Source organism: Rutidosis leptorrhynchoides, chromosome 1 (genome assembly GCF_046630445.1).
Source record: "Rutidosis leptorrhynchoides isolate AG116_Rl617_1_P2 chromosome 1, CSIRO_AGI_Rlap_v1, whole genome shotgun sequence".
NCBI classification, from domain to species: domain Eukaryota; kingdom Viridiplantae; phylum Streptophyta; class Magnoliopsida; order Asterales; family Asteraceae; genus Rutidosis; species Rutidosis leptorrhynchoides.
The window spans coordinates 684,747,294-684,759,385 of record NC_092333.1 but is presented as its reverse complement, the minus strand read 5'-3'; the positions used below and the strand labels follow the sequence as shown (position 1 = coordinate 684,759,385).

General features: G+C 36.7%; 1 pseudogene; it reads left to right on the top strand.

Moving 5' to 3' along the window:
* The first annotated feature begins 4,966 nt into the window (after nt 1–4,966).
* LOC139886040 (trafficking protein particle complex II-specific subunit 130 homolog) lies at nt 4,967–11,934 on the top strand (annotated as a pseudogene).
* Nucleotides 11,935–12,092: the final 158 nt, after the last annotated feature.

Genomic DNA, 12,092 nt, shown 5'->3' with positions numbered 1-12,092 from the left:
AAATGTATTAAAAGTGTTGTAAATATATTTTGAACATACTTTGATATATATGTACATATTTGTTATAGGTTCGTGAATCGACCAGTGGCCAAGTCTTACTTTCCGACGAAGTAAAAATCTGTAAAAGTGAGTTATAGTCCCACTTTTAAAATCTAATATTTTTGGGATGAGAATACATGCAGGTTTTATAAATGATTTACAAAATAGACACAAGTACGTGAAACTACATTCTATGGTTGAATTATCGAAATCGAATATGCCCCTTTTTATTAAGTCTGGTAATCTAAGAATTAGGGAACAGACACCCTAATTGACGTGAATCCTAAAGATAGATCTATTGGGCCTAACAAACCCCATCTAAAGTACCGGATGCTTTAGTACTTCGAAATTTATATCATATCCGAAGGGTGTCCCGGAATGATGGGAATATTCTTATATATGCATCTTGTTAATGTAGGTTACCAGGTGTTCACCATATGAATGATTTTTATCTCTATGTATAGGATGTATATTGAAATATGAAATCTTGTGGTCTATTGTTACGATTTGATATATATAGGTTAAACCTATAACTCACCAACATTTTTGTTGACGTTTAAAGCATGTTTATTCTCAGGTGAATACTAAGAGCTTCCGCTATTGCATACTAAAATAAGGACAAGATTTGGAGTCCATGTTTGTATGATATTATGTAAAAACCGCATTCAAGAAACATATGTCGATGTAATATATTTCTATTGTAAACCATTATGTAATGGTCATGTGTAAACAGTATATTTTAGATTATCATTATTTGATAATCTACGTAATGCTTTTGAAACCTTTATTGATAAAATAAAGGTTATGGTTGTTTTAAAAATGAATGCAGTCTTTGAAAAACGTCTCATATAGAGGTCAAAACCTCGTAACGAAATCAATTAATATGGAAAGTTTATAATCAATATGAACGGGACATTTCACGGATCTATGGCCATTTTAGCAGAATTAGATCCAACTTTGGATCATTTTCACATCCACAACACTCTCATCCATCTTAGAGAGAGAGAGAGAGAGAGAGAGAGGAAGAGTTTAGAGAGAGAAAGCTTGTATTGGAGAAGAAGAAGCTTGATTCAATCAAGAGCTAGAGTGTTAAAGTTGTTCACCTCGTTCCTAGCTATGTTTTGGTTGTTTTGGTAAGTTCTAACTCCGAATTTCATTGTTTGATTTTGATATTCAAGTTAGGGTTTGAACTTAAATTGTTGAGAAACCCATTTAAACTCATGAGGTGAGTTTAGTGTTGCTAGTAATCGGGTTTATTGCTGTTGTTGGTGGGTTTTGGGTTGGAAACCTACTTGGCCATGATTTAGAACTTGGAATTGAGTTTAATCACTAGGTTTGGTAATTATGGAAGTGTTGGAACCCATTTTAGTGTATTTGAAAGACTAATTTTGAAATGAGTCAAAATTAGGGTTTATGGGTGCTTTTGAGAATGATAAGTGTTTAACACTTATGATTGGGTTAAATTAGCATATTAAGACCATTGTCACTAGTGTTAGTGATTATTGGTTAGTTTGGGTGCGGTTTGTGCTTGAAAGTGTGATAGGTCGAAATTGCACTAAGTGTCGACTTGAGTTGGTTTGTAAATCCACTCTAAGTGTGTTGTTTGTATTGTGATAATGGAATAGGTACTTTCCATTGGCGAGTTGTGGATTATTCGGTAGCACTCTTCAAGACGACAAGGTGAGTGTTAATATCCTATGTGCATATGTATGTGTAGGATGGGTGCGGGTCGGGTGAAGTGGTTCTCGGTTATAGAGCTCACTTCACATATAGGTGGATTTGATGGACTTGCGTATGGGTCCAATTAGCACGGTTGTGCGTTTTGGTTGGCCACCTTTGGCGAGGTGCACACTTTGTGTGTACGTTATCACATGTGCTTGTGATGTGGATTATAGAACCCCAATGGCGAAGGGTTGATATTGTGTTGTGAATTGAATACCCCGATGATGTGGGTTTTGATGTGGGAAGTGAATCACGTGTGGATGCGGATTCACGATGACGCGTGTAGTTCGGTCATCTTATTGAGGTAGTGATCTCGTGTGGTTGCGGATTTACTAAGGCTCGTGTAGTTCGGCCAACCTCGATGTCGTTGTGTTATTGAAGATGGTAGTCTCTTGTGGATGCGGATTTACCAAGGCTCGTGTAGTTCGGCCAATCTTCATTTTGGTATTTGGTAGTTGGTTTCGGTAATGGGTTAAGGGGTTAACCTTGGGCGTTTTACGCTTTATTGTTATATATCGTCATACTGTTGTGATGTAGCTAGCCCTCCGGGTGTAGCTTGATGGCGTTGTTCATATCGTTGTTAGTGAACTTACTTTGTTGTTATTGTTAGCTTATTGTATAGTGATTGTACGGTATGCTTAGACTAACTTGCCTTTATGCTTGGATGCTCCGGTATGTGCTATTTGATTATCGTTGTGTGACGTGTCCACTTTATGCATATATATGTATGTAGTATATTCTCACTCACTAAGCGTTAGTTTACCCTCTCGTTGTTTACATTTTTATAGATTCGCGTGGAGGCGGTGGCTCGGGTAAGCATGGGGACTAGTGGACTCGCGTAGTTGCTTTAGAAGACGTGCTTTTGGATTGATTAGGATTGGGTATCGTATCCCCAATCGCCATGCTCGGTCTTTATATTGTGTTAAAATCATGTGGTCGAAACTTGTATTTTTGTACGAAAGTCGTAAAACGGTCGATGTGGGCTCGGTGTCGTAAAACTCGTTTTATTATTGGAACGTGCTAGTTATAACTATTATAATGTGTTGTGAAAACCGTTTTGTCTAAAAGTGTCGGGAAGTAGAAGATCTTTAACCGAAAATTGGAAATTTTGGACAGCAAGCTGTCAGGCTATGTGCGCGCCGCGCACATATGGGGCTGCGCGCCGCGCACCCCTTCTGTATAAAAAAATAAAAAATTGTTGCACCTTCGGTTGGATAACGGGTTGGGTCGTTACAATCTGGAACCTTTTTTCAAATACACAAAGGGTGTATTTATAACGGGTCAAAAGGTTCTTGAAAAGTCACAACCTTTGATTCATTCCCATTAGTGTCTTGGAAGTTTACATTCATGTATTTAGACTTAAAATGGTCTAAAAACATGTAAAAACGCAGTTTAAATGCCCTGAAACAACCCTAAAACGTTTGGGGTTCAAATGTGCCTTTTGGGTTGAAAAGGCACATTTTCAGCGAGTTCAGTGTTAAGCCGCGCTGCGGGTCCAGGAGCCGCGCCGCGGGCTAACAAAGCAAAATACTTCCCAACATGCAAAAACTCTCGAACTTGAAATCATGCCTTAAGCCGCGCCGCGGGCCCAGGAGCCGCGCCGCGGCTTAAAGCTACTGCACACCAAAATTAAGTTTAAGCTTATTTTCAAGTGAGTTTAGCCTTTCAAGTCGCGTTTTGCATTCTTTCAAGTCATGTTTTGCATTCCTTAAGTTCCAAATGTCATTTTCAAGTCCAAAAGAATCCTCAAACCACCTCACGTTTTACGGACGTGTACTCCACACTCTCCGAATTCGTGTAACGTATCAATGGTTCGAAAAACACTTTCAACATAGTAATCCAATCCCTAAAATAAATGTTGGATCATGCTAAAATCACCAACAGTTTATTTGTTTTTAAAGACACAAGGTAGTGATTCAGAACGCTATGTTCTAAGCTAAAAAAAAGGCCCACCACAATGACACGTTATAGTGTAATAATAGTCTACTAGTTGGATAAATTTATAAAAATATCTAAAACTATGTTACAACAATAACAAAACTCAATCTTATGATGAAACACTTGAAAAGTAAAAAAATTATTTTTCTCAATGTTTTATGAATAAAGTGATTAATTATGAATGGATCTTCGATTAATAAATATGTTCAAAAAAAGTGTGAGGCGCAATAATAACGATAAAATTAAATTTTTGTAAGTTTTAAACTAAACAACAAACAAATCGCTAATAAACTTGTTGTTTAATCGATTAATGGTTACAAGTGGCGAATAAACCAACACATAACTATATGTTACAACGAGTACATCAAAAAGGCTGACATCTTCAAAGTCAAACCAAAATTCAACAAGTCAAATTTCAACACTATGCAATTGGGACGTATATAAAGCACTTGCAGATCACTCATAAAAAAACTTGTTTTCTTCATATTCATCTTCATCTTCATTATCATTAAAAAAGAGAACACATATATGTCTAGCCTTCGACACCGATCTCCGATCAAACGGTCAACAATTTCCGACGATCTGATCAACGCTTCGACTTCACCATCGCCAAGGTCTTGCCGGATAAGTTCATCGTTGGTTAGAAGAAACAATAGTCGTGAAATGGTCCCTAGACGGCGGCGTGCAAGTAAAGAGATTATAAGGAGAGCGTTGTCGCCACCTGGTCGGAAATTTAGCCGGCGATTTTTCGATTTCCTGCCAACTCCTAGTCGCCTTTCGGTTATGTCAATGGCTGCTGCTGCTTAGGATATATTTTCCATTTGTAATCATTGTTTATAATTAAATTAATTCAGTGTTGTAATTGATAATTCATTTATTCAATTTCAATTTTCAACTATTTGTTATTTGTATTTGTATTTCTGTGATTTAGCTTGGGCTGTTTTTTATTTATTTATTTATTTATTTATTTATTTATTTATTTATTTATTTATTCTAGAATAATAATTTAACGCGGCTCTACAATTAAACCGGATCAACCGTTGATTTTAATTAATTAATGTTAATGATACCCGGTTCATCAATTAAAATGGAATTGAGACATATAAACATTAGGTTAAGATCCGATCCGTTAAACCGTTTGAATGAGTCTTGCAATGATCCGGATCAACCGCTTACAGTCAAATCAATCCACTTTCATTCTCACACTGATGAATTAAAACGGTTTTAATCATTTTCAGTTTAATTGATTGATTGATTATGTAAATAAATGGCTAATTTTCTAGCTCGATTTCAGTCTGTCAAAAACTCACGGGATCACATTGTTATCGCCGGTACGTTTACCAATTCCTATTTACCTACCTGCAGTTTCTTGTTTATAAACCCTAGTTTTAATAACGCAATTATAAATGTTGTATTGTTGAGCTATTCACATTATCAAAACATGATTAGAAGCTGCATTTCGAATATTAAAGAACAAAATTTAATTTGATTACCAAAAGGAGCTACAAATGCAAAAACAAATATACTGAAAACTGAAATAAATGAATAATAATAATTTGAATACCAGGTGCTTTTTTTTTTTACTGTTTATATCTTTAGTATACAAGTTTATGCTTAACTATTTTTAGGACTAAAGGTGTAAACTCAAATATTCAAAATGAACTGCTTTTTCAGTTAAAGATGCAAGTGATTTGTGGCCCCTTGTGAAGGAGGAATTTGAGAAACGGCTTCCGTTTAAAAGAGTTACATTCAACAACAAAACACGTAATCCTGTAACCGTGGATAACCTGCCAGCTGAATTTGTACTGACAACAGATCCAAGGCTTCGTAGCCGCTTCTCGCAGGAGCAGTTGTCCTTTTGTTTTCAAGAACCATATGCAACTTTAGTTCTTGTGACGTGCGAGGTAACATCTAAATATTTCGTTATCTGTACAAGTTTACATTATTAGTAAACAAGTTAGTTGGAAATGTCTAAATTTTGTATCTTGAATAACACTGTGTGTGTTTCTCTAGGACCTAGATGAGTTTAAGACGATTTTAAAACCACGTCTGAAATTAATCATGCAAAATGACGAGGAGTGGTTCATTGTATTTGTGTCCAAAGCTTCACCAGATAACGACCAAGCTTATAAGATGGCGAAAAAAGTTTATGCCAGACTTGAAGTTGATTTTAACTCAAGAAGGAGAGAAAGGTAAAGTTACATGCACCGTTACTTTTTTCGTGAGTTCATTTTGGAACATCAGTGGCATAAATAAAAATATATTCACATGATTTGATCATGTGCATGATCAAATATGTAATTTACTGATAGTTAGTAGAGATTTGAGTCTGTGTTCTGACTGAGGACTACTGGTTCATCAGATGCTTAAAACTTGATCTGTTTGAGCCTGAAGTAACTTTTTGGGAAGATTTTGAAGTCAAAGTTATGGAGTGCCTTAGAAACACTCTTGATAAGCGTATCCAGTTTTACGAGGACGAGATTCGTAAGCTCACTGAACTACGTTTGATGCCAATTTGGAGTTTCTGTAATCTTTTCATCCTCAAGGTACCCAACTCTTTATCACATTGTCAGTATAAAACTTTAAATGTATGTTTTAGTCGACCTTTTTTGTAAATCGTTAAATGTACATATAGGAAAGCTTGGCATTCATGTTTGAGATGGCTCATCTTTATGAAGATGCATTGGGGGAATATGATGAGCTAGAGCTATGTTACTCGGAATCAGGTGCTTGATGTATCTGTTAAAGTTGATTTACTATCTAAAATTCTTTTACGTTAACTAGTATAATAAATTAATCGAGGTTCTTAATCTTTTTATTCTTCTTTTGCGTGCGACAGTCAACAAGGTAGGCAAACCGAGGGACTTTGGAGGAATGGACCACGGAGATGATCAAGCTACAATAATAAACCCTGGAAACAAACAACTGACACAGATTGTTCAAGATAGCTCATTTAGGGAGTTTGAATTTCGACAGTATTTATTTTCCCGTCAAGCTAAGGTTATCTAAGATATGTTTTCTATTCTTGTATCTGAAAACTGTATCATCTTTCATTTTAGCATGAATGATTATCTCAAAAATGTTTCGACTGATGAGTCCAGTTTTATGCAGCTGTTGTTCAATCTAGACCGTCCATTCGAGGTTGCAACTAGGGGTTTTGCATTCATAGTTACTTTTTCCGAAGCAATGGCCATGCATGAGGTTAATATAGATTAATTATTCGTATTTATTTTTAATGATTCTGGCCACTTCAAAATTTCTCATTTGTTTCCGTTTATTATCTGTGGTTGCTTAACAGAGTATTTTACCCTTTTGTTTGAGGGAGGTTTGGGTTCTAACCTCATGCTTGAGCTTGGTGAAGGCAACTTCTGACCATTACAGAGATAGATTAGTGACACCGGAGATACAAAAAGAATATTATCGTGTAAGGGGAGAATTATATTCTCTATGCCGAGTTAAGGTAAACCTAATTGATATGCTGAGTATCTTATCTGAATGCATAAGATGCTATCCTACTGAAGTTTCATTCATCAACTTGTTAGTTCTTGAGGCTTGCATATTTGCTTGGTTATGGATCTGATATTGAAAGAAGTCCAGTCAACAGGTGGGCCCCTCAGTTTCGACCTCGACTTGCATTTGTAATAGTGTTATTATTTTTTCCAAATGTGTCTTTTTTCTTGTACAGCGCGTCACTTAGTATGGTACCTTGGCCGAAGCCAGCAATTTGGCCGTCAGTTCCTTCTGACGCTTCATCTGAGGTCCTTACGAAAGAAAAGGTATATCTTCTTTAATATCCTGTATGATATATACTTTTATGATGACAAATTCATTTTTGTTCTAAACAATAAACATGATTTGTAGAAAATTCTTCAAGAGACTCCGAGGATGAAGCACTTTGGTATTCAGAAGAAACAATTGCCTCTTGAACCCTCGCTTCTTCTGCGCGAAGCTAATCGTCGAAGACCATCCGTTTCTGCTGGAAATATGTTTGAAGTGTCAGGCACGTAAACTAATACCGAATTTGATAATTGTTAAAAATTTCAATCGAAATATATGCTTTATGATTAAATGAACCCCATAAGTTCCAATTATTGTCACCTGTTTGGTTGAACATGTTATAAACTGCCAGCTCAGGTTCAGAAGCAGACACATTTTCTTCACTTAAACCACCTTCTTCTTCTTCTTCATTATCAAAGACAAGTTCTATACCTGTTAACTTTGAGAGCTCGATTGATACTATGAGACTCGCAGAAGCTTTTGTAGCTGCCGAACACGCTCTCCGTAAAACTATATCCGATTCTGATTTATGGAAATCGTTGTCTTCTTTAGAGGAGTTCGAGGTACTTGCTACATGTCAGTATCAAAATTACCTGGGAAATGGTTCAGGTTGGGCCGGTTTGGGTAACGGGTCAAAACGGTTTTGGGTTGAAATGGGTCATGGGTCAAACAGGTAAAAAAAATTTAAATGGGTCCAAATGGGTCAGGTTGGGTCGGTTTGGGTAGCAGGTCGACACGGATAATGGGTCAAATAGGTCCAAACAAGTCATATACTTTTACATTTATTATATTGTTTTAGTTATTATTAATATTTATTATATATAAGAAAATATTAATATACATACTAATAGATATAATCATTAATGCTTTCATAAATGATTAGTGCAAGAAACTTGTTATACTCAACCCATTTGACCCATTCACAAGACCCATTAGACCTGTCTATTTATTGAACTTTAGGATTTGATACCCATTTGACCCGTTCTTTTATATTTTGTATAAGACCCATTAGGTTGAAGAAAAACTCACTGGACCTTTTTTTAAGTTTTGATTTATATTGTTAGGCCTAAGTCTTTTCAAGACCCAATTGACCCGAAAGCTTGACCCATTTGACCCAAATTTGAGAAAATGGGTATCAATTGCCAGGTACAATCAAAATTAGTTGTATGATACGAGTATATTTTAATACTTTTAACCATTATTTATTTATGTTACCAACAGCTAAAATATCTAGAGCTAACAAAGGGTGCTGCTGATAATTACCATCTTTCATGGTGGAAACGGCACGGGGTTGTCCTCGACGGTGAAATCGCAGCTATTTTACTTAAGCATGGTAATTATGATTTAGCCGCAAAACTATACGAAAAAGTTTGTGCGCTTTACTCTGGTGAAGGATGGCAAGATTTATTATCAGACGTGCTTCCCAATTTAGCCGAATGCCAGAAACTACTCGACGATCGACCCGGTTACTTAACGTCTTGTGTTAGATTACTTTATTTAGATAAAACTTTGTTTTTGACCAATGAACGCCAAGCGTTTCAGTCAGAAGTAGTGCGCCTTGCACACAGTGAAATGGAAGATCCCGTACCGTTAGATGTTTCATCTTTGATAACGTTTTCTGGTAATTGTGGGCCACCCCTGGAGCTATGTGATGGGGACCCGGGTACATTGTCGGTAAGCTTATGTAGTGAGTTTCCTGATGACATCACTCTTGAATCACTTGAACTTACCTTGACAGCTACCAATAACGCAGATGCTCGTGTTAAGGTATGTTGCATACACACTCAATAATAACTTAAATTTACAAAGGTAAAATTATTATAAATATTTTATGATTTTTTAGGCGATCAGGAGCTGTGGTGCTACAATATTGAACCCCGGTAGAAATACAATAACTCTTTCGTTGCCCCCACAAAAGCCTGGTTCGTATGTCTTGGGTGTTCTTACAGGGCAGATAGGTCATTTACGATTTAGGTCTCATGGGTATTCTAGAGGTGGGCCCGCAGACAGTGACGATCTCATGAGTTACGATAAGCCAACTAAGCCCATTTTGAAGGTAGTACCTGTTTTCATACGCAAAACTGCCAAAGGATATTATTGCACTCTATACATACAAGTCATAACTGCGATTCTAGGGTGGCGATTTTAACCCAAATGGGTTGATTTGGGTTATATTCTATTTCTAATGGGTCAAAAGAAATAAAATCACCTTAAAAGACACTGGGTCTAATGGCCCAAAGGAGCTTTGTGTTATCTCATTATTTACTGAACTTCCGTCTTCATGATTGACACAAATTATTTTTTAACAATTATGAAATTTTCTGGACAAAAGGTATTTTGGGTCAACATTACCCATTTAATCTATCCTGAACATGTTTCTTAGTAGTATATAACTATATTAGTGATATTTCAAAGTTAATGTTGTGTTACAATCTTAGGTGTTAAAACCTAGGCCACTTGTCGATCTTACTGCAGCAGTTTCATCTGCATTACTGATGAATGAGCCTCAGTGGGTCGGGATAATTGTAAAGCCAGTTAATTACACTCTCGAAGGTGCTGTTTTGTACATTGACGCTGGCCCAGGCTTGAGGATTGAGGAATCGTATGCCATTGAAATGGAGAAATATACGGATGGTGATAGTTACATTGATTCTGCTGATTCCAAAAAATTTGCTCAGCTTACTCTTAAGAACGGTTGTATAGAGTTACCCGATCGGGCAAGCAATATCGATAGCGTTTTATGGATTCCCGTATGTGCCATCAAGGATGGGCTAGCAAAAGGAACATCAACAGGTTTTCATGACATTAGTTTCTCTCCGTATCTTAGAGGTGGCAATATGGGTGGGTTGGATAATGGGTCAAAACATGTATAAGTCAAAAGTGTCACAAGTTCACAACTACCTCTTCTTAACTAACTTTTATTCTATTTGAACATCTTCTTTCAGGGGAAGTATCTTCTCAAAGAACAAGCATTGTTGATGGCTTAAGGACATTACCTCTTAAACTTGAATTTGGAGTGGCACATAATCAGATGTTCAAAAGGTTTCGCAAGTCCTATTCAATATCTTTATGGAGGTTGTTAAACTTTATAACGCCATTTTTGTATTTAGGACTGTAGCTGTTCATTTCACTGACCCGTTCCATGTTAGCACACATATAGCAGAACAGGGCAGTGATGGTTCTTCGCTTTTGCAGGTCTATTTCCTTTATAAAGTAATCTTAATCTTTATTTTTCATAAAAAAGGTTTAATTGAATACAATTGTAAGCAACTTTGGTCCTGTTTCTATATTAGGTATACCTGGCAAAAACGGGCTGGGTTGGGTCGGGTTGGGTCAAAGATCATACTAACTTTTCTTTATGGCATTTTTTCTTCTTCTAGGTGATACTACACTCACAGGTGAAGGCCACGTTAACTATTCACGATGCGTGGTTAGATTTACAAGATGGTTTTGCTCATACTGCACGAGGTGACGGTAGGCCAACGTCTAATATATTTCCGCTCGTGGTCCCCGCAACATCTAGAACTGGAATTTTGTTTGGTATAATCATGGAACCTACAATCACTCAAGGTAATCAATCAATCAATTAATTACTTAAACACAATATCAAATATATACCATTTCAAACTTCATTATTTCTGGTTTTACAGCTGAAGGGAAAGTTGTGCATCCCGATACAATATTAAATATAAAATACGAAATATCTGGGGATAGAAAACTTGGATCCCATACCCCAATGTCTCTCGTAAAAAAAGGCGCTGAGGACGATGCGACACCATTGTTGTCTTTTAAGAGTGTAGTTGTATTAAAACGTCCTGTGTTAGAACCTTTGTTGGTGGTCGGTTTTGTTCCTCTTCCTACAAATGGTCTTAGAGTTGGGCAGCTAATCACTATGAAATGGAGAGTTGAAAGAGTCAAGTTTTTTGAAGAGGAAATAATGTATGAAGTCAAAGCGAGTTGCGAAAAATGGATGATTGCCGGTAGAAAACGAGGTCACGCCACTCTCTCCAGTAAGCAAGGTACGTCCATGGGTCGTGTAATATCTTTCTAGATCAGGTCTGATCCATGTATATGACCCGAGTGATAATAATTTTTTGGATAATTTTATTGCATTGTGACAGGTTCAAAAATTGAGATTTCAATATTGTGTGTACCGCTTGCTGCTGGATATGTTCGGCCTCCACTACTGGACTTGCAAAATGTTAATCGGGCAAATATTTGTTGCAATCCTGCTGCTCCTCATTTGGTGTGTGTTCTACCCCCGCCTTTAAGCTCATCGTTTTGCATTCCGGCTTGATGCATGACAACTTAAACTTGCTGCTATATTTTTTAGTTTGAGGGTGTCGAGTGTCGATCATCTATCACAAGCTGCACGAAACGTTCAGAGATGGCACAACTAGTTTTGCTGCTCGAGCTTTGCCCTTATCATTATTATGCTGCTCAACTTGCCCTGCATTTTGGTCTACATTTTGGTCTACTGGATGCACCAATAGAAATTTCATATCTATTTTATCATTATTTTTTATTTTGATTATTGAATGTCACTGGGTGTGGGTCTACACGAAGTTAATTTTTTAGATAGTAACAAATCTTGTATTTGCATCCTTATAAGTGTG